Genomic DNA, 23176 nt, shown 5'->3' with positions numbered 1-23176 from the left:
TTCGGATCAATGTTCATCGTTGAAGCCCTGCAAACACCCAGTGGAAAGAGCCTTTTTCAATAGATCGGAGACGATTGAGCCGCTTTTCCCCGAACGCGGAAGCTGAGGTGCAAAGAGCCCATTGTATTTAAAAAAAACGTCAAGCTTATAACTAAAGTTAATCAGTTGAATCGAGCTCAGACACAACGCCTGTGGGTTCGGGGCGGATTGGACTTTTTAGGACAAACAACCAAGCATGCACACTTATTTCTAATGGCAATCTAGAGAGTCCTACCCGTGTTTTTTGTTGTTGTTTTTTTAAAAGTATGTAGGAAACTAGAGAAGCCAAACACAATCATCTGCTGCAAGCATAAAAAATGCTTGCTCTGTCAGTATTTATTTTGGGTGGGGTTTTTTGTCTTTATCTCTTCTACCCAAAATATCTGTGTGAGCCTGTATAATTAAAACATGGAATATTAGCAAAAATGAATAATCAGAAATTAATTGACAAGAAAAAAAGGGGAAAAAAGCATCCAAACCCACATATGTTTAGCGATTCCATCTTTTCGTGTCACTACTTTATGTTCTGTGTTTTGTCTTAAATGTATCCAGTTTAATTTGTACTTTTTTTGCTCTGCTGATTGTTCTATTTACTTATCTATTTGTAGACCACTAAATTATTTAATGTCTGTTTATATGCAACAAAGCAAGAAAAGCTCATTTTTTCTTGCTTGTGACAGCTGGCCGATGGTGAACTACCTACATAACACCATTTTTATAGCTTAAAGATAATTCAATTTGACAGAACAAGGAAGCAATGTCTTGGGGGGACGGGGAGCACGAAAAAAGAGAGAAAAAATTTACACATTCCGGTTTGCCGTCCCCGTAGTAAAACCACTGCTTTGAGAGCGTCTGAAATAAACCTCAAACATTTGAGTGTTCTTAAAAGTGGAGAGAGTGAAAGTTAAGCAAGAGTCAAAGTTTTATTTTTTATATATACTTTAATGTTTTCACATGGGAGTTATATCAATCCAGCCCAGCAGCAGCTCTTGGCTCACAGAAGGAGCTTTTGCAGAGGCTTCCACAGCGCTAATGACACCACCGCCGCCGCCGCCGCCCTGCTCCGGTGGCAGCTGTGTGCAGAGGCCGGGCTGAAAATCCCTGTCAAATAACCCAGATTTCAACCTGTCAGCGCGCCGACACGCCACCCTGTCACTCTCCGTGACCCCTCATCACTTATCACCAGTCCGGCCCCAGCATGGGACACGGCCACATGCATAAACACTCCAGACGCGCACAGATGGACCGCGTGGACGTTTGTGTAAACTACAAGTCAGTCGCTTCTCTTATGTTTGTACTTTCACCTGCTGAACGGATCTCTCTGACTGGCACTGCAGCAGCTCTTGCTCGTTTTCAGCGGCGTCACGTGAGACGGAGGATGGCTGCTTATTTCTGGCCCGGTGTGTGTTTAATCATTCGGGATGTGTGAGTGAATACATTGAGGCGATTAGCATTAACATGGGGGTTGTGCTCTGCGTCGCTCGGCCGTCCAGTAACAGTAATATCATCCCTTAAAGGACGGAGATTGTCTCTGATCGGTTGCTGAGTCTCAGCGGCTCTCGCTGTCTCCCCGCTCATTAAACAGTGCGGGTTGGTGGCAGGGGGTGATGTTTGAGCTCGGTACAGTACAGCAGTCCGTGAATACATCTTGTCTATTCCAGAAAGTTATTAAAGGGAAAGTATTATGTGTTTTCCATGCACATGGGGCCATTTCATAGCATAATCAAGTAACTGTTAACCTCAGTTGTTATAAAAAATATATATATTAAATATGAATTAAAAGAAAACCTACTTTGTAATTTAACACCTTGAAATTGGGTCTCTGTCGCTTTAAAAGCTCCGGCACTGTCTGAAACGCCGCCTTCAGGAAGTTGTGACAACAGAGATCCTCTATTGACCCTTTAACAACGTTTTTACCAGCGTTGCACTGAGAAGTAGCTCGCATAATGAGCTCAACAGATGTGCAGCTACACCAGATGTTTGCTAATTGCTGCTGGCTAGTTTGGAGGAGCTGCGTGGAGAAGGCTCTTTTGTAATGTTTAAATCAGCAGTTCTAAGGAGGCGCTGTGCCTCGAAGGCGGAGCTACGTCCACCCAGGCGTTTTGCACAGCTGAATGGTTGCCATGGGAGATTGAAGGATTTCTCAGACATGCATGAAAGAGTCAAATTTACACTTCAGGTATGTTTTTGATGAGGCAATAAAAGTATAAATTGACATAAAGCTCAATAAAGTTGATTTTGACATAATACCGCCCCTTTAATAATTGAGCAACATAGCCAACAACTAATTACAGCAACTAACCGAGAAAAAACATCTAAACTTCAAAATGAACCAAAAGGGTGTACATGTACATCAATTTTGATGAGTTATCCTTTTCTCTGGTTGCAGAGAAAAGGATAACTTATTGACCAGGACAAATCAGATGAAGCTTCTTTTTTAAAAAAAAGAAAAGGTACTTTGCTAAATTCCGCAACCACCTCTTAATTCTTTTGTATTTTGCTTTCACGAAATCAACTTCTTATTCAACGCCAACATTTTAAGCTCAGATCTAATGCGCCTTGAGAAAGCGAGACCCGAAGTGGTGATTTTTAATGAGCAATGCCACGAGAACCTCGACCTGTGAAGTTCTTCAAAGGATGAAATCACCGCCGCGTTTCAGGCAGCAAATCAAAGAGATATGAAGTTAGATTGTGCAAACAATGAAAGACCGAGGAGACGCGAACGTAGCCGTGTTTCTGGGTGTGCGAGTGTGTGTGTGTGTGTGTGTGTGTGTGCGCGCCTCGTCTTGAAACGTCCTTGTATGTCAGACTGAAACGATTACAGTGAACACAGGGCTTGTCTGTTTGCAGCAGCAGATGGCCCAGACACATGAACGGTGATGGCGACTGTTGTGGCTTTATCACCGTGTGAGCACGAAGCGTGTGGTGAGCTTTTGTCAACTGTTACGTAAGTGAGAGCCTGCTTTCTTTTTAATTTTGTTTTTTTGTGTATTTTGTTTTGAAGAGGTGCTGAGATGAAACACTCCTCTGTGGCCCCCGCTGCGGCTTTTCTCCCCTAAAAACGCCATGTAGACAAATGGCTTGCGTCTGGTTTGTATTGACTCGTTCGGTCAGCGATGGACAAGAGAACAAACACAGATCCGCCACAGACTGTTGCTTGGGGAACCGTGCCATGTTTTGACAATGCAGATGTTTTCAAATGATGGAAAGAATTAAGAGTTCTTTTTTTTCTCCTTCTTTCTCTTTTTCAAACAGGCCGTAACTCTTTTTTTTGTTAGATTTGTTAGAAAGTAGTAGTATTTGTTCAGACTTTTTTATGCGCTTATATTTTAGAAGAGTGGGAAAGTTTTTTTACTTACTGAGGTTTAAGGGAACCTGTCAAGTTTTATTCACTTAAGCATGCCTTACAAAGTGCCCTAATGGAATTGTTCATTTTTCATCACATTTTATTAGTTATGCGATAGACCAACACAAAGTAGTTCATGTTGAAAAGAAAGACTTTTTCTTGTCACAGATTAAGTGGATCACGGTCTGAACTTTGACCTGAGCTAAACATGAATCTAATATAACCTTTATTTTTGCCTTTTTCCCTCCCTCTATTTCTGACACTGGTCTCTAGCTTTACTTCACTCCTGAGATCCAGTAGTGGTTTTTCAAAATAACAAAATTCATCCACAAATAGGTTTTTCGCGTTGCATAAACATGTATTAAAAGCAAAAAACAACTTTATTCCTGAGGTGTGGCTTCTTTTATTTCAGCTGTCACGGAGCATCACGATCAGTTGCGTGTAGAGAGGAAACCCTGAATGTTCCATTGGATTTTCACTCAAAATTTCAATGTTTTATTTTTTTTTTTTGCAGAAGTTCACCTGCAACTTTCAGAGTTGGCTTCAGACTTTTCAAGGAAACGCGTTCTGACCCAGTGCCACGGCCGCCGCTGTGCACCCGTGCGGATAACGGCGTGCGGCGCGCGCTCACCTGCGTCGCAGCTAGAAGTCCTGCATATCGATGCTGGGCTTTAGATGAGAATCTCTGTAATCTGAGCTGTTCTTATCATGCTGCTGCAAAAACACGACCCTAATCCTGCACCACAGTAAAACCGTTCCTTACATTCTATATTTGTCCCGCTGCAGACCTCGAGGTTCTCCTATCAAGACCCGAGACGAGAACTTGTAGAAAATGGAGCCGCTGCTTCTTATTTATTTTTTTCCTTGTGCCGCCGGGCTTCGCTGAGGGCACGGCGGTGTCATCTGACATTTCATCTTCTTGTCAGCGTGTGCCTCTCTGCTTTGTTCATCCCGGCCGTTGGAAAGTAACTGGAGTTCGGCAACATTTCTGACATAAAAAAAAGAATGCACTTTGAAGGTCAAACCACTCAGCCTCCCTCTCCAAATCAATGCATGTGTATGTGTATGTGTGTGTCTCTGCAGGCATGTCTCGGGGTGTGTGAATGTGAGTGTGTGACCCTGAAAGGATCCCCGGTATCAAAATTGAGTCCTCGGACTTAGAGCTACTCTGCATTTGAAAGGCTGCTTGCTCGCTCCGGTCAGTTCCAGATCTTCTCTCTGAGACGTCCTCCTCCCACTCCCTCTCCATCTCGCCGCACGCTCCTTCTCCCCACCTCCGCCTCCCTCTTCGCTTTCCTCTCTCAGATGTGCGCTTCAAAGTGCGTCACAGATCCGGCTGTTTATTCGCAGCCTTCCTCCAGGCCGCTCTCCTCCGGAGCATCACTTTCATTTGCCACAGCCGCTCTGACGGCCTCTCAGCTCCTCCACAGACGCTCTGACGCTGTAGTGCGCGCGTACGCGTGGGGCGATACCTAAGGAGGGGTGTCTTTGGGCCTGGTCTCAGCGTGCAACAATTTCCTAACAACTGATATGTTTAAAAGAAAAAAAAAGTCAAAGTGAAGATTAATTGCAATCATGTAGAGACGTGCAGGAACGTTAAAGTTTATTATTTGTCTCCAAAAGCACAACCAGGTCGTGCTTAGTTGCCAAGTCTTTCCATGCAAGCAGCTTCTTTCAAACTAGACGGGAGAATTAATGTTTTTGCATTTGAAGTGCAAGAATGTAAACGATGTCTTCGTTTAGGTCAATTATGTTTGCGATGTTCATGCTTTCACACTCTGACAGAAGCAAACTGCAGACACCGGGGTGGCGGTTTGGGGCCAGAGTCAGCCCAACCCATAAGCGAACTATGCGTCCGCTTCAGAGGGCGGGCAGAGTGGGCCAAAAGTCGTGCTCGAGTAAGAGCAGCACTACTTCAACGTGTTTTTACTCGAGAGAAAGTAGAAAAAAGAATCCATACGAGAACGTGCTCAACTAAGCGCAATCAAAATTATTTGATTACAAGGCTACGCAAGTAACCAAATAGCTGATCATATTTTCAATCATTTAATATTAAAATATGACCTCATCAGATGGACCAAAATAGAAAGTTTTGTGGAGATTTTGCTATTTTGAATTCCTAAAAGGAAAGAAATTCATACAAATAACTAAATCAGGCAAAAAGAGAAAAAAAAATCCAAATGAATTAATTTCAATATAAAACTTACACAACTTTATTAAAAACCGCAGCTGTGTGTGGTGAGCTTTTGATTAAAACGTGTTTGTTCTTCATTCAGTGAACTTACTCGACGTGGGGTCGAGAATCCAGAGGTTTTACTCAAGTAAGTGTAACGATGCTCCGTTACAAAATTAGTCAAGTAAAACTGCTGGTGTTGATCTCTGGCTGTCAAATCGTCGATCAGAGTGAAACTAAAACAGGGTGAGCCCTGCAGGCTTTGGCGACTCAGTCGTGGGTATTTAATATTCTGCTTTGGTTTTTTTTGTTTTTTTGCTGAGAGGCTGAAGACGTTCAGCGGAGCAGTCGCCTGACCTGAGAGGTTCATAAATGCTACCTAGCATGGAAGCGTATTGATATTGTCCAAATGTTTTCGGAAAAACAAAGATGGTAAATGATGCGTTTTATAGCACAATCTTGCAGAACTTTTTATAGCCATATTGTCGTATAAAAATCTCCAGTCTTTTTCTTTCTTTGACAGGATTTCTGCACAAATCTCCCATTCAACTCACTTCTGAAAAAAACCGCATGATGGTGACACAATGCTACACTCGTGGTGATTGTGAAGATTTGGGTTTTCTGTTTATTTATTTGGGGCCTGTTGTCTCGTCTGCCCCTTAATTGTTCCCAGCTGTCCCTTGTTTCCCCTAATGACCTAACCTGTGTATTTATACCCACCCGTGTCTCTTGTTCCCTGTCGGGTCCTTGTGGTGTTGTGTCACATGTCGTCTCTCTGTCCTCGTTGGCTAATTTCTGTTCCAGTTGCTCCCAGTGTTTGAGTTCCTTGCCTTACTGCTCACCTGTGCTGCCTGGACTTCCTGTATTCTTTGTTGTCGCCATTAAAACTACCATTTTCACCATGACCTGGGTCCACCGCATCTGTCCTCACCACTCTACAACCCACAAATCACGACGGTGGTGTTGGCTAGAAAGTTCAGTTGCCATGTTATCTGATAAAAGCACTGTCGTCTTGTTCTTTAGCAGCAACGATAAGAGTTTAGCAAGCAGATGAGACCTGAAAAACTGACATGAGACACAAATGAAACCAGTGAATTAATGGGTGAGACTCGGACAGAATATGCCGCTCTCATTTTGTTTATCACACAAAATGAGCACGGCGCTCTGAGACGAGACGTTCACCTGCTGACTTACCTAATACTCAGTGTTTAGCTGTTTTTCATGTTTTAAATTCTAGCTCAAGCAAATTTTTTGTTTCCTTTCCTCCTCGAAACTTTAAAATGATGCAAGAAAATCTAATAATTTGTTTTGTTCTTTTTAGCACCATAGGTAAAATCTGGGAGGTGTGAAAGTCTCATGTGTTTGAGTTCTGAGCTGAGGATTGCACACACACACACACACAGAGCACTGGGCTGCACAAGGAAGCGAGTTGTGGCAGAATAAAAACTGCACACATAATAAAATGCCTCTGCACATCGGCAGCCGCACTCATCCCAGCTCAACCGGCCTCTTTTGCATAATGCTCATTCTGGTCAAGGGAGCACTGAGGGAACAGCTCAATGGATTCATTACACATGCACCGCTATAGATCTCCGCTGAGTGGCTTCATCCTCGACATGTCAAACCTAAATGCCACTGTTAACCTTATGATTGCTCTTATAAATTAAATTGACCATATGTCAGCTTTCATCGACCAAGCGATTGTGTAATTCTGTTGCGTAACGAGCTGCACACCTTGCCCGCCTCCCCGTTTCCGCCGATGCAAAGGCGACCCATTGAAAGATTAATCATTGGAATCCCTTTTCAAAGTTTTGCTTGGTGCCGATGCTGAGGCGGCACATTGTAAAGGTTCTCCTCTTCGGTACAAAGTCAAATATTAATGACTCTTTCTGCTCTCTTTTCCTCCCCTGTTGGTGTCTTGTGACCAGGAAAGGATGTCTGAATATAGCATCGGCGACCTCGCGGGCGCGGCGTTGCGTAACGCGGTCCAGAGTGTCACGGCTTTAATGATTTATTCGTTTGTAAGCAAACGTTACGCAACATGCAGAAAGCCTCTGGCGATGGTGGGGGAGATTGTTTAGACTTTCAAGCTGGAGTTTTGATGTGTTGGGAACCCGAGTTTGAGCCGAGCGGAAGATCTGAATTGTTACGCATATTTCTTCGGCAAAAGGAAATAATAAAAAAAAAAAAACTATGCAGGAATGTTGCTGCTGAGAAATACTTGGTTGGTTCACTTAAATAAGAAAAAGTCCCAATTCGACAGTTCAGTAGGCAGGACAATTACAAAAGAATCAGCGAAGAAGAAAGTATCCATGTCCCTTGGAACTTTTTAATATATATATATATATATATTAACACTTTAAACAAGTTCAACAAAAAAAAGAGAGAACATGCAATCACTGGAGATTGTATGTGATTGTTAAACACACAGAAGTGCAAAATTGTGAAGCGAATGGAACAAGGGAAGACTTTTTATTAAGAAAGTGTGCCAAACATTTGTATTCAACCCTTTACATTGATACTGTATCCCAATGTTGGCCTGACAGACAAAGTGTGGAGCTGAATACAGTGGAGAAACCGATGCTTCAGAAAGGCTCTCAAACCAAGCTGCAGCAGCACAAACGTTTTTTTTTTTTTGCTGCACAAACATTTGACTCCAATTTTGTCTGATTTGAAGAATGTGGGGGGGACTTCACTCAGGTCACACACATAGTATCAACACAAGTTTTTAAGAGAAAAACTAGTAGAGTATGATTTATCACTGAAAAGGTTTTTTTCTTTTTCATGACTCCATTACATCGAGATAAAAATAAATAAATAAAAATCTTACTAGTAAGACTTTCTAAAACAGAAAGGGACACAAGTAAATAAGTAAGTAAACTTTATTTCTATAGCGCTTTTCACAGACCAGGGTCACAAAGTGCTGCACAAAGTGTAAAAAATAAAATAAATTAAAAGCAACATACAAAACAATAAAACACAGTATTAAGCTAAAAAGCAAGTTTAAAAAAGTGGGTCTTAAGTTGTTTCCTAAAAGTGTCTATACAATCCAGAGATCGAATGGTACAAGGTAGCTCATTCCAGAGGCGAGGCGCCGGAACCGGTCAGGAGCCAGAAGTTTGAATTGTTCGTCCAGCGTTCACACACTGCTGAGACAGAGACTTGACTGGTGGCGTAATATATGGACGTCTGCACGGCGTGTGCCAAAAGTTACTGCTGCGATTTCATATGAAGAATGGCTGATGGTATGCTTTTGAAAAAGATTTATTTTATGAGCCACAGCTTCTTTTTTTTCTTACATTTTTATATACAGACAGAGGGCAATAAAAAAAAAAATAGCCTGTCATCATTCAAGATTGCACTGGAGAGCATCATCCTGACTCAATGTTCCACCGGCTCCCATTCAGCATCAAGCTGCAGTAATAATGTATTCAAAAAGTAATTAGATTTGTGGACATTAACTTATTCTTTGCCATTTTTAACGCACAAATTTATGGTGGCAAATCAAGCTTGAAATTAGCTGCTGTACAAAAAGACTGAAATATAAAAGAAAAACGACAATCATGGCAAAGTCTGAAAGGAGGCGTATTTTTGGAGGAATTATTTCTTGGAAGAACTTTTTTCTTTTTTTTGCAATTCTGGGAAACTGACAATAAGTAGAAAGTCGTCCAAAGATCAAATACGGGTGAGAGTAAAATAGGAATAATAAAAAAAAAAGCTGAACTTTTACAGCATTTATCCTCGCTGTGACAGATTTTCTCTCTGCGGGGGATTCTCAAAGTGGACACTTTCAATTTGAGTTGGGAAGTAAATTTTAAAAATCTGTATTTTGTACTTCATGATTTCAAACTCCACAGGGATAGTAAAGGCAAAACCGCTTGGCAGTGGATTCTGTTGCATCTTTCAAGGTAAACAGAAGGGCGCCAAGTCTTCCCCTCAGAGTTTCTGTATGAAACATTTGTCTTGTCAACAGTGTGTCTCAACTCTGGTCCAATGGCTGCTGGAAACAGGCACCAGCCCCTCTGTGAGCTCGCCAGTAGAAAGTCTGTAGATGTGGCAGCAAGCTGTCAGATTCAGTTTTAATGTCTTTTATTTTATCCTGTTGCTCACTAAAGTGGTGAAGTTGCTGATGTGAATCCCAAATAATTTGTTTCTTGTCAGTAGAATTGTTTAAGATGGAGCCAGTGCACAGTAAACAATGATCTTATGTTTTATTCAAAGATGACCAGTTCCAATTCATATCCATTATCCAGTTCATGTTTACAGTGCAGATCATGAAGTTTCATATTATCTTTAAGCCGCTTTAATAATCAAAATGTATTATGTTGATAACATAGAGGAAAATCTTACAAAGGCAACATGCAATCCCATGTTATTCCCACTTTTAATCCAACTAACATGGATTAAAGAGGGAGTATTATGTAAAATCTATTTTTAAAAAAAATCTTTACATGATGTTATAATCTTATTCCCTTGTGGAAAACATGGCTGGAGTGTTGCTTTGATTCTTTCATGCATGTTTGAAAAATCCTTCAATCTCCGATGGCAACCATTCAGCTGTGCAAAACGCCTGGTTGGACCTAGCTCCGCCTTCGAGGACGAAGCTCCTCCTCTGAGCTCCTTCAGACTAGCCAGCAGCAATTAGATAGAACTGAGCATCTGCTGAGCTCATTATACGACTGACGTCTCATAGCAACAAGTGTTGTTAAAGGGTAAATAGAGGAGCCATGTTGGGATGACTTCGTGAAGGCGGGGTTTCAGAAAAAGCAGGAGTTTCTTAAAGAGACAGAAGCCCAATTTCAAGGCATTGAATTACAAAGTAAATTTCCTTTTAAGTCATATTTAATATATAAGCCATTGTTATAACAACTACAGGTAACTCAGTTACTTGATTGATTGTGCTATATAAAGGCACCTTTTGGGAGGAAAACACATAATACTCCCCCTTTAAGGCAAGTGCATGTCCGGCTTTGTTAGCCGTTCCATCTTCTCCTAACCAGTCGTTTGGGATCTGATGAGTCCAGCTGCTGATGCAGACATTTTTTTAATCATTGTCTGGGTCTTTTTTTCTTTCCTGTCCTGTTTTATGATGTGCCAAATGTTCTCAGCGGATTAGCCGGGCCCCTTCAGCACCTAAGCTCTCACTGCTCGTCCATATTAGCGTGATTCATACATTAGACTCTTTCACATTGTTAAAGCGAGAAAGCCTGTTCCCTGAAACTGACGCAACCTCCATGGACAACGCATTGTGCCCAGTGTGTGATTCTCAGCATTGTTGTTGAGCTAATTATGGAATTTAGCATTGCTTTGTGTTGCAAAAAGCAGTTTTCACAGAGTGTAGAAGGCGCATTGTGTCTTTGTCATAACGGCAAAAGTATGTTTTGTTTTTTTTCCACAAGGATTTACATTTTTTAGTAATCTGACCCGAGGGCAGTTTTTGACAGTATACTTAAAATGAGAAGAAGAGTGTGTGAGGTTGCTGCGGCTCCATAATTACGCAGTGTGGCCCGTATATGAAAGAGGCTCTCTTTACACTCCAACCATGTTACAGATCTGTTGTCACTCAAGCAGATGAGATAAGAGACAGATGTTTCCTTTAAGGCTGCTCTTAGCTTTTGTTTCTCTCTCCCAGGCTCCGCTAAATACAAAGAGACTGAGCTGATGTAAACCCACTGTTTAAACTCCTGCTAGCAGCCTAATTCAATTGGAAATGTCCTAATTGGTTACAATCTGTTGATGTTTATAGCAGATCCCACAAGCACGTTAACATAATCTGGAGGGGGTCAGGATGAGGAACGTCTGGTTTGAATATTAGTTTTACGTTGTACTTTTAACAAGTTATTCGAACCCTTGTTTTCCAGGATGGACCGATTTATACGACTGCACCTCGTTTTTAAAGCTGCTTTCATTTAGATTTCTGTTTATTTCTTAAATACTTTAAACACAGGGGCGCAAGTGTTCCAGGATGCTTGACCTAAAAAGGGCAAAAGCTATTCAAGGCAGGCCAGTAATCATAATCATTTACTCTTTGTCTGTGTTAAAAATAATAATAATAATAATAATAATAAATGTTTGACTGCATTCACTGGACTGACCAGTAGTTAGAACTGGACAGTCCAAGAAAGAGAGGGGGGGGGACAAAATGTGGATTTAACAACTTTAGTTTTCCAAGATGATCAATTACAGCAAGTTAATTTTATCCAGATGTGTCTGAGTGAAAAAAAAAAAAGTTTTATCATAAAGGAAATCTGATCACAGTGTTTCTGAATGCGATGTTACATTAATGTTTGTGGCGGTACTATGACTCTCCATGTGTTAGAAACCTTTCGCAATAAATTCAGACTTAGAAAAAAGAAGAAGAAAAAATTCATCCTTAAAAGCCACAAATTGATATGAAAATGTTGCAGATGATGATTGAATGCAAACTTCTGACTGAAGTTACATGTTATATTATTTTTCTTTCTTTTTTTAAAAAAAAAAAAATCAAATACCTAAAACTATTCATTCCTTGATCACAGACACACGAGCAAGTGAAGTTGGGAGCGATGCTTAGAGTTTTGTTTTGAAACAAAAATATCTCACCAGTCATATCTGTGCAAGTGGGAACAAACACTAATTTTTTTTTTTTTAAGATTTCAACAAAAAAGAATTGATAAGATTGACAAGAAAACACAGATTCCACATGTTAGAGAAGAGCACATATCTTCTTCTGGTAAACAGTCATGCTGCTAACCCTCCAGTGTTTGTATTAGCATAAACACACGTGACAGATCAGCGATATTACCGTAATAACGAGCAGCACCAGCTAGCTGCTAATGCACATCACATGCTGCGACATGCCTGCAGCACTGGAGGCTCCCTGGGCTCGTCTTTTTTTTTTTATCTCCGCTGTGGCCACGCTCCAGATGATATAACAGCTCAGTCGAAATAGCATCACGACAGAAAGCCAAGCATCCCAAAAACAAACCTTAAATATTAATACAGCGAACGCCACTTACGTAAGCCGCCACCGCGAGGGAGGCAGGCAAGGCACGTGGAGTTCATGAGAAAAGGCATTTTGATTGAGTGAAAGTTGTTTTGAGCTCTCCTCTGGCTTTTTGGAAATGCCAGCCTCATAATTACCCGTCGAGCATCCTTTGATTTGTGTGTTGCACGCGCGCGCGCCGCCGTGTCGACGCGGCGTGAATGTGGATTTGAGTTTGACGCCGCGCGAGCTCCTTTCATCTCCATTTTGGTTTTCAAAAGAGCAACACGAGGTCGCTGTTTATTAGCAGGGTGAGGCGGAGCACACATCGCAGGAAGCATTTCGTCTCGGACGGAGGAGATACTTAAAAATCCGCAGATGTCTTAAATATTTACACAAGGTGCGCAGCCCTTTTTTTTTTTTACCTCCAGTTTCCTCTCTTTGGATCTTTGGAGCTGATGAGTTACAGCTTTTCTCTGGGGGCGATCCACCAGGGACACATTCTGAACAGCCTTATTCCATCCATCAGGGGAACCTAAATATTATTTTAAAGGGAAGGGCGTGATGTCTGATTTTTTTTTTTTAATGGGACAACTATTAAGCAGACTAAACCACTAATTTTGCTGCAACATGTACATTTTTGTCGTTTTGTGCATTTCTCTGTCTGATGTTATCTCAGTTCATCAGGTTTGTATCGACTCCTTTTTCAGCAGTTGAAAAGTTAATTTCCATGAACGTTTACATCCAAGCAGACATCTAATTCACTTTGGAACATAGTTAGTGGTATTCAGAGAAATCCCTAAAAAAAAACTCCACCACTGGTAGATTATTTGTTCAGTTCTTTGCAACGTATTCAAGCAACATGACGACTTTTTTTTTTTCTTTTTCCCCAATTTTTGTCACGTTTCCAAAACAAACTCCAATGTAGGTTTTTTTTTGAGATATTATATGGTAGGCCAACTTAAACAGTACATAACTGGGCATTACCAAAATGATTCCTGGTTGTAGAAACGTTTTATAAAACAAAAATCTCAAAAGTGTGGCGTGCTTTTGTTTCCAGAATCCCTGAGTCGATTCTGTGGAACCACACTTTGCAGCAGTTGCAGGTGAAAGTTTTGGGATTTGTCTGTTTTTGTTTTTTTTTCCCCAATCTCACCACGGATTGAAGCTTAAATATTATTTTATAGCCTAACCCTACTATAAACTCGACCTGTCTTCAGTGTTCCCTGGTTTCCATGATATTTGTTTCCTAATATTCCTCCAACAAACCTCTGAGGTCTTCACACAGCAGCTGCGTTTACGCTAAGGTTACATTTTTTACACATTTTGTACTCTATTTACTTTTTATGTGGCGTCTGTTGGGAGTTGGGTGTGTGGCGTTTTATTTAGTGATATTGGAGGCAGAAATCACACGACACTTTTCAGGCTTTGTGTAAATAAATGTAAACAAAAAAACTTCTACTTAATGTGCTGTTCTACCACAGAGCTCCATGTTACTAAGTTTTTATGTACCTTAGATTATCCTTTTTGTCAGGTCGCTATGACGATCTTTTGAATATTTTCAGCAACATGATTTAAACAAATATTTTAGCTAATCCGTTGTGTCTTTTCTGCCAACAACAAAAGGAAGTCGCCCTGCATTATATTGCGCAACATAAGCATGTCAGCGTTTTTCATTTAGGTAAGCTTTGCATGCATCTTTTCAATCTATCCAGCTATGTATTATAATAATAAAAAAAACATGATCACGTGGCCAAAGCGGTGGCATGTCAGCTCTAGAACTGAAGAAAGCTTAATAAAATATAAACAAATTGGATTTATTTTGATGGAAACAGTAATTTCCTCACTGAAGTGATTTATCGCAAATGCCTCGAAACGTAGCTGGGGCTGTTTGGTGAGGTTTAACCAAAAAAGATAGAAAGAAAGTAGCTTTGTATGCATGAAAGCTCTTTAATATTGCTGCAATGTGAATGTGCCGTTAATTAAGTCAGCAGTTATCCCTGAATTGTTCGTTTCTTTTCCATTTCGTTCACCTGGACGTCAGGAACGCCTTCCTGCCGTGAACGTAGCGACGCCGTTAAAGTCGCTTCTAGTCAGTCAGTGATTATTTTATCGTCGCCTCTCCACCCACTTTCTCCCTCATCAGTCAGGGAGGAGGGAAATCAGGAGGCCGCAGATAACAAGTACCATGTCAGCTGTAGTAATGGATACACCGCCATCTGCACCTCGGGGATTATTCGATTTGCCCTGACATGGTGAATTACACCGTGACAGCCTGTCCCTTTTATTTGCTAATTAAATTCAGAGTCGTTTACCACTCTGAGCTTTTGACAGAAAGGCACAGAGAGAGAGAGGCTGGCTCACCTGACCCGAGACTCGTCTCTGGACACGACCGGGGCCGGTACCTTCAGAACGGATCTCGACATGGAAGAAAAATCTGCATGTAGGCCAGAAACCGATGCCGACTGCAAATGTGGCGTCGAGGACTATTGAACACCGGATCCAGGCAGAACCATGAGAATCCGCGTGTTGATGACAATATGTTCAAAAATGTGGAATTGAAGAATTTTTGTACGCTTTTTATTTTTCAAAAGACAAATAACTGTGCGTTGTTTTGTTTTTTCTTTTTAGTTTTCTTAGGTTCGTGTTCCTTTCCTGTCTTATTATGCTCTCCTTAGTTTCTCTTGTGTCAGTAGTCTGCCTCCTGGCTGTTTCCATGGCATTCTTGCTCACCACTCACCGGCGATGCCATATTATCCTCATGTGTTTCATCTGATCTGTCACTCAAACTCCTGACTTTCCACCTTTCAGCATCGGACTCCCTATTTTCACGTGTTTTTTCACATTGTCTTCGTTCCTTTCTGCATCCCGTTTTTCTGTTCCTGATTTTAGTCCCTCTGTTTTTTTGGGGGTGGGGGGTTGCAGCTTGTGCAGTGCAAAGCGGGAAACGCTACCTGTTACGACATCAGAGAAAGTCGCGTTACACACCAAAAGTCTCGGTATTCTGAGGGGAATCCAGATTTTTTCAAGCAAGCCCAACTCCACGCGTCCTTCTTCAACTCAGTCAACTTTTCCTTAACAGTTATGTCCATTAAGATTACAACGCATCGAGGCAAGCAACTTTTGCTGAAGGACTGGTTGGAAATTTTGATTTCCAAACTGCACCTTGCAAATCTAACAAACTATTAAGGGATTTTTACATTTTCTAGCCATTAAAGAATGTATACTCTATCCTGCTGATTTATTCAGTTCAGTTAACTAGGATTCTAGTGGTTACTGTGTACTGAAAGCTAATCATGTCAAGGAAATAAAGAGTAAAACTGTATATGGGTCGTAATGCCTGACAGATTACGGCAAAGTTTCATCTATCCATCAACAAAACGAGTGTTTCAGTTTTTAGGTAAGAGGTGTCCTAACCTACTTCGACCAGAGTGTTTATAAATCACATTCCCCTTATTTCTAGACATGTCACTCAAATCAACACATTTCCTGCTATAACCGATTTATAGTGTCATTTACTTCTACTTTATTATTGTTATTATAAGTTAAAGTGAATTCAGTTCTAAAATTCCTTCTACAAAGTTTGACTTTGGTTATTTTTTTTCTCTCAAGCACAGAAACAACTTTGACTTGACTTTTTTTTATTTTGCATAAAAGATAAAGACATTAGACCCTCCTGCGCTCTTAGCGGTAACAGCAACGGGTTGACATATTTGTTTCCCCCAAGCTGAAGAGTTTCAACCTGCTGACCCAGGTATTCTGACCCAGGCTTTCTTCCTAAAAGCCCCCTTTTTCCTTTTTCTCCTCATTCACCAAATATTGGTGTCCCAGTTTGTTTCTTATACCCAAAGCCGCCCCTCCTCCGAGCTTTCCAGTAGACTAATATTTGTCTTTCCGCCTCCTCCTACTCTGCGAACATCTGGTCTCGAGGTTTTTTTTTTTGGAAGCAACACAAACCTCCTTGGCTAGCCTCTGTCTTTTGATGACTGCGTACATGACCGTCAGTAGTTTACCGTGACCGTAAACAGTCTCCTCTCTGACCACCAACACAACGCGAGCCCCAGCCGACCGTGAATGTTGGTATGTAAAAATATTTGTCAGTCGGAGATGTGATGCACTGCAACTCATCCTGCTGTTTGGTCGCGTCTCCTGGACATGCCTTGGATGGCGATTCTCGTCACTTGCAACATGCAGAAGACTTTAACGGGCGGTTTATGTGTAAATCAGCTTGGCTAACTTTGAAAGGTTATATTTACTGTTCCTGACTAAAAGCCCCGGAGTTTGTGGGATGGTCTGCAGGGGGTTGATGTGTCTCTGGCTCTTGGGGATAATTGGATGGATTTGAGTGTGAGGAGGAAATGAAAAACATGCCAGCGGCTTCACTTTGCAGCCTGTTTTTGTTCGTGCTTTGCTTCTGCATTCAAAGGTAGCTTTCTGGGAAATGGAAAGAAGGAGCCTTAGATGGCTAAAAATCTCCTAAAAGTGTGTGTTTGTCCTTGTGAGCCAATGCACACCTGTGTGTAAAGTGTGTCCCCATATGCGGCAAAGTCAAAAACCATGAAAAAAAAATAAAATTGGCCCTATTTCCTCAAAGCGATGGAAGTCATTACGGCGCTGGCTGCCCGCTCTGATTGAAGTCTCTTAGTCACAATGGGCCTGACTGACTTGTTCCGATGCCGGGTCGGAGAGAGCCGGCGAAGTAATCAGGTGGGATTGAGAAGGAAAAGAAGCGTTCAATCAAGCCCCCTGTCCGGCCGCGCTCTGCAGGTCGGGAGACAGTGGATTTCATGAGCTGCAACCTTTTCTAAATGCTGGCGTCAATCAAAGAGCCGCTAACCCGGCAGAGATGCATTCAAGCACACAGACGTCATGCAGACCTCGAGTGGGATATCTGAAATTATCAACGCAATGAAGCCGTTTCACTTTTGGCATACCTGCTGTACCTTTCAACAGCATGTGAACTCGATGCATCTGATGATCCGTATTTGAGCCGCTCCCAGAGATGGTTGGAATGTGCTGAAAAATGTTGTGGTTTGATCATTACAACTTACTACGGAGCACACTGACGGGCCACTAATGCATACCACTTGCATTTGTGCTAAAAACCTGATTTCATGCTAAGCAGTGCAGACACTCTGTCTGCGCCAACGAAGATTCACTCAACCAGGCGTGTTGAATGTGTGAAGCTTCTCCAACAGTGGGGCAGCCCAATAGTTTTTCCTGTTAATTTAGCTGGAATCTGTTTGAATGTGTGTGGAGTTTTGGATTTTCAGCAATATTGAACACATTACACATCCACTTCACACAACAGAATAGAAATATTATTGTGCCACAAGGGGTACATTTCTGTGTAACAGCAGCAATGCGACAGGCAATAACAACAAACAGATTCACACAAAGATAGAATATAAAACATATATAATATACATATAATGTAATAACAATGTTTCTGTGTTATATGTGATCCAAAACATGTACATTACAAAGCTTGACGTTGAACAAAAATCACTTTATAACTTTATTTGTAGCTCCACTTGAAATATTTTTAGAGAAGCTAACAAATGTGCCAACATAATAAAGTGTTGGAAAAGCTCAAAAATAACTTTAGGTTATAAAGTAATGCGTCCGGTTCCTAAATGTTTGTCCTTTACTTCCTTTTCTTCTAACATTTTAGAGTCCAGAGCTGCAAAACTACAAATAAAATGTTTTTAAAAATATGTCTGTAGGCTTTATGCTTAAAAGAGTGACTTTTGGAAATCTTTGCAATGTTAAAATTAAAATTAAGCTGACTTAATTTCTGTCATTTCAAAAAAATAAAATGTTTTATCAATAAAGTACAAGTGCAACGTGGAGTAAATTATGTAAATTATGTTTACAAGTCTTCTTCCATGTTAATCGGGAATTTAATTTTCCAGACTACAGCCTCAAATCCAAAGTTCTAAGTCAAGTTGTGAGATATTATTTTACAGATCACACCAAGACAAATAATCTTAAACCATCACAGGCATTGACTGAAAACGCGCTGCTGATCTCGTTTACTTCCTGAATTTATTTCTTCTGTCCAGTTCAGTTAAATTTGGAAAACAATTTGTTGTCGGAGGAGTCCATATTTATTAAAAAAAACTAAATGAAATATTGAACGGGGGGCCAAAGCAGAGCAAAAGAGAGGGATGCTGTGGGAACATTGCTCTCTGTCTCTGTAGGTGGCAGCGTCGCACAGTTTTCCGGCTGCAGCCGTGAGTGTGACCGCACAGATCAATCCCTCTGATGGAAAAATTCATTGGGTACATAAACGTAGCAAAATCCCCTTTTACTACATTTGTCTCACTTAGACATAAACGTCAAATGCTGACACACACACACACACACAAAAAAAAAAAAAAAAAAACACTTAGACTGATGTGATTTCAGGCTTCTCAGACAGTTCAGAGCTTTGGTCTAAATGTACCAGGAGCGGAAGGAAAACGGCCGATGAAGGCAGTCAAGAGCTCCAGGAAAGAAAAAACAAGTCAGTTCTTTGAGTGAGAATAAACTTTCCTCCTGCATTCATTTGCATTTATGTTTCCAGTAAATAAATCTGTCTTGTATTGCAGAGACAGAGGCCTGCCTGTGAAGAAGTGGAGAGCAGCACTCCAAGCTGAAAGAGAGAGAGAGAGAGAGGAAGGGGGACGAAACACAGAATAAAAGCAAGAGATTAGAGGAAAAAATGGCGACGGAGAGAGTCAAATTGGCAGAAGCGGTGTGCGATGGAGAGGAGGAACGCTGACGGGAAGAGCTTCGACGATCCATTGCAGCGTGGCGAAAGGGAGAGGGGTCGACTCTCCGTTGAAAGACGGAGACGGATGTTACCCGGCGGTTCGTCACGTCCCCCTGTGGGGTCCGGAGGGGCCCCGGCGGTGTCTCCCGCCTGCTGTCAGGCCTCTCGCTCCGTCGCCCTCTGCTCTTTTTCAACATCTGGAGCCTGTTTAGTATCACAAACACTGGAGCCCCAGCCATGACAAGTCTGCTGAGAATGACTGTTTTGGAACCTTTTTAGAGAGTGATAGGATTTAAGTTGAACACTATTCATTCCCCTCCCCCTCCTCCATTACCCCTATTCATTACATTCATTGTAGCAATCATTCCTAATCTAGTAGCTCTAAATCACCAGGCCTCCTTGTGCTAACCTCAAACTGCTAAATCATGTTTGAGTAAAAACTTTGGTATTTTTACTGGAAGAAAATTTGTTGTTTTTAATGGACGAGCCTTCCAGGAAGGCATGCATCACCGTGGGGCGCCTCCGCGATCTCAATTAACAACGGCCGCTGTAGTGCTTGCAGATGCTGCGCCGCTCGGATTTTAACTGCCTCGGCGCCGTTTCTTTGCTTGTCAACACGAGTGAGTCACGTTTTACGCTGAGGATTTTTTTATTTTATTTTTATTTTTTACATAAGCTGCAAACCGCCACCAATTTGTAGGTGTGCATGTGTTTGCGCTCAGCCCGCCCCCTGCGGCCGGAGGATTAGAGACGGGCAAGCGGCTCTCTGCGAAAGCGTTTAACGCTTGGATTTCCACGCCGCTCGCTCGGAAGATGGGCACGCCATTAATTCTGAGTGGTCAGCGACATGACCTCCGACCCCCCACCCCCCTTCGTCCCCTCCCTCCCCTTTCAGATGGCCGCTCGTGGGAACCGATCCTTCAATTTGCCGCGTTGGTTCAGGGTCGCAAAGTTCTCCTCTGGTCAAAGTAAAGATGCTACATAAATAAGGTTTTGGAGGTGGGGGAGGCCGTTGACGGACGGCATTTGTAGCTTTTAGAGTTGTGCATATATGTACACAAGTCGAACGTGCTGCTATGTTAAGCTTCCAGTTGTGATACTTTGTTTTTATTGAAAGAACTTTGGGCACAAAGCCAACAAAGTATCTTTGGGGCACATTTTCCGCACGCAGCTGCGCTACAGTGCGCTTATGTGTGTGTTGTCTGCGTGTGGGGGTGTGTGTGTGTGTGTGTGTACAGTCAGAAGGGGGTCGACGTGGGAGAGGTGGAGGGAGTTCCTGGGCACCGGGCCTGTGACAGTAAAACATTTCAGAGGCCGTCCGTCAACGGCCTAATGGCTTCAGCAGACGGGGTCTGGATTTTGGCTTTTCCCCACCGCCGACACCAACGGCCATAAAACACTGCTTGTTTGGAATGCAAAACATGGATCCAAAGGATGTGAGCAGGAACGCCGCTTACAAAATAAAAGACCTCGAAGCTTTTTTTTTTTTTTTTTTTAAAGAAAGACGTCAGAGAATGACGGGTTGTTGCAACTTGCAGCGGTGTGAAGGCTGCGTAGACGGAGGAAGGAAGGTGTTTACAGGACCTTTAACACCCGGAGCCAAAAGGAAGGGAGAGTTTAATTAGTATGGAAAACAAAACAACAACAAAAAAATCGCTATCTCTTCATTTAATCTGAAAAAGTAAGATTAAAACAAGTTTTTTTAATTTGTCAGGAGCTGCAGAAGGTGACGGCTCGATGTTTTTAAAGTGAGTCTTTGAAGGTTATAAGCAGTTAATGCCATATGTGCAGCAGATAACGCTGCCGGCATCTTCACTTACTGCAGGGGTGTCAAACTCCAGTTCTCAAGGGCCAGTGTCCTGCAAGTTTTAGATGTGCCTCTGTTGCACCACACCTTAATAGAATAATTAGGGTTATTAGCAAGGCTCTGGAGAACTGATCTACACAAGGAGGAGGTAATTAAGCCATTTCATTCCAGTGTTTTGTACCTGTGGCACATCTAAAGTCTGTAGGACCCCGGTCCTTGAGGACTGGACTTTGACACCTGTAACTTACTGTAAATCCAGATTAGTTGTGCCCCGAATGAGCCTAAAATAACATCACAGTGGTCTCAGCAAATGCTGTTTTATAAACATGTAAAGCGCAACAAAATTTTATTAGATTTTTAATTTATTAAGGAGAAAATACGGTTACATGTCAGAAATGTATTTAGGAATATTGAGAAAAATGGAAAACAATCATGATTGTATTAATCACATAGTGAGCGGTTGCTGGAGGACTCAACTGCAGACGTGATGGTGGTGGAGAGAAAAAGCAACAGCCCTAACCCAATAGAAAAAACCAAAATAGAGCAATGAGAACTAAGTAAGGAGGAGAGAAGAGTGAAAAATAAATTGGGTGAGTTTACTCAGGGGGAGTTCTAAACAGCAGAAGAACAGCAAATGAAGGAAGGAGACTAATAAACACAAAAAAGAGCTGAACTGAATACAAAATATCTAGAAACCAAAAGGAGAAAAAGTCAAAATCAGCAAAAGATCCTAAACCAAAACGCTTGGAGAACAGAAACACGACAATTAATCAAGGAACTGACATGTAAGGAGCGAACCTGTACGGCAAGACCACAACAACAATATTGAGCAACTCTTGAGAAATCAGAAAACAAACGCAAGAAGAAAAATCAAAACACAAACACCACATAAGAATCTCACAGGAGAATCTGGAACCATCGCTTTAGAGGAAATATCAACAACTGGGTCAATAGGAAGACATACAATGTTTAGGGAATAAAGAAAGTACACATTGGGAATGAGGAAAAAAAACAACAATCAAAAGTAGGACACAAACTGTGATGTCTGAAAATCCCTCAAGGCTTCTGAAACAAACCATGTCCAAACCCCCAGCAGTTTTCCTACACTGCCTGGTGCTGCCCCACCTCGTTCATTAAGGGTGGAGGTTGGGTTACAGTGATGAGCCCCCGCATGGAGCCGCCAGACAGCAGACTGCTTATCTAAGAAGTGCTACCAGCAAGTTACCAATCTAATAATAATAATCAAATGAATCAGTAGTTCTTCTAGCTGAGTTTATGACTTGATGAAAGAGCCTGACTGCCTAACGACGGGTTCTGTTAATGAATGGCTTTAATGTCACTGCAGCGCAGTTAATAGGAGACTTCTTTTTATGTCTCTGTGCCACTGAGGTCATTGTCATTTGTTGCTTGTTCACATCAACTCTCATAAGCCACTCTCCTAGGCGTCTTCGCCATGGAAACAAAGACGCGAGGGTGGTTGGACGTGTGAGCAGACGCATCCGAAATGAACTCGATGCTTTTCGGGGCCGTTGGCTGAGAACTGAACCGAGTTATGTTTGGTGTCCCACTGACGGCGGATCTCTAACTTTCTAATGATTGTTTTGTTTTCTTTTGCTGGATGTCTAACACTGAGCCTCTTAAGTCTCTGTTTTATTTGTTACAGAACAATAACCTAAATCACCGCCTGTTAGAGCTGCCTTTGAGAGGAAGTAAGTTTAGCATTGATCGACATATTTGATGTGTATTTGCTTGATGTTTTTGACAAAATGTAATGTTTATTGCTTGTTTCACAATTGCTAACTGTATGTTTTCATGACGGAAAGCAGCACATGGTCTTACTTGTTTCTGAAATGTGCTGTGTACAAATAAACCTGATATGACTTTAATCAATAGGCATAGGGAGTAATTATCCTATAACATTGGATCGAGAGGTGAAAAAACTCACTCTAAAGCACAGAGTAAGGAATAGGATATCATATTTATCTTGTTTGAAATCAATATAGATTATGTTTATAGCCTAAATCTTTAGACGCCCAAATCTTGTTAGTTTTTTCTGCTTTATTATGTTTTGCTGAAATCTAATTAATTTT

General features: G+C 41.6%; 1 long non-coding RNA gene across 1 annotated transcript; it reads left to right on the top strand.

The window, feature by feature from the left end:
• The first annotated feature begins 10208 nt into the window (after window positions 1–10208).
• LOC116725198 (uncharacterized) lies at window positions 10209–22972 on the top strand. The gene is made up of 2 exons (XR_004340344.1): window positions 10209–16602; window positions 19116–22972. It is a non-coding gene; the product is annotated as an uncharacterized LOC116725198 (long non-coding RNA).
• The last annotated feature ends 204 nt before the right edge of the window (window positions 22973–23176 follow it).

Source organism: Xiphophorus hellerii, chromosome 9 (genome assembly GCF_003331165.1).
Source record: "Xiphophorus hellerii strain 12219 chromosome 9, Xiphophorus_hellerii-4.1, whole genome shotgun sequence".
NCBI classification, from domain to species: domain Eukaryota; kingdom Metazoa; phylum Chordata; class Actinopteri; order Cyprinodontiformes; family Poeciliidae; genus Xiphophorus; species Xiphophorus hellerii.
The sequence above is the reverse complement of the archived record's forward strand: the minus strand, read 5'-3'. Positions and strand labels throughout refer to the sequence as shown.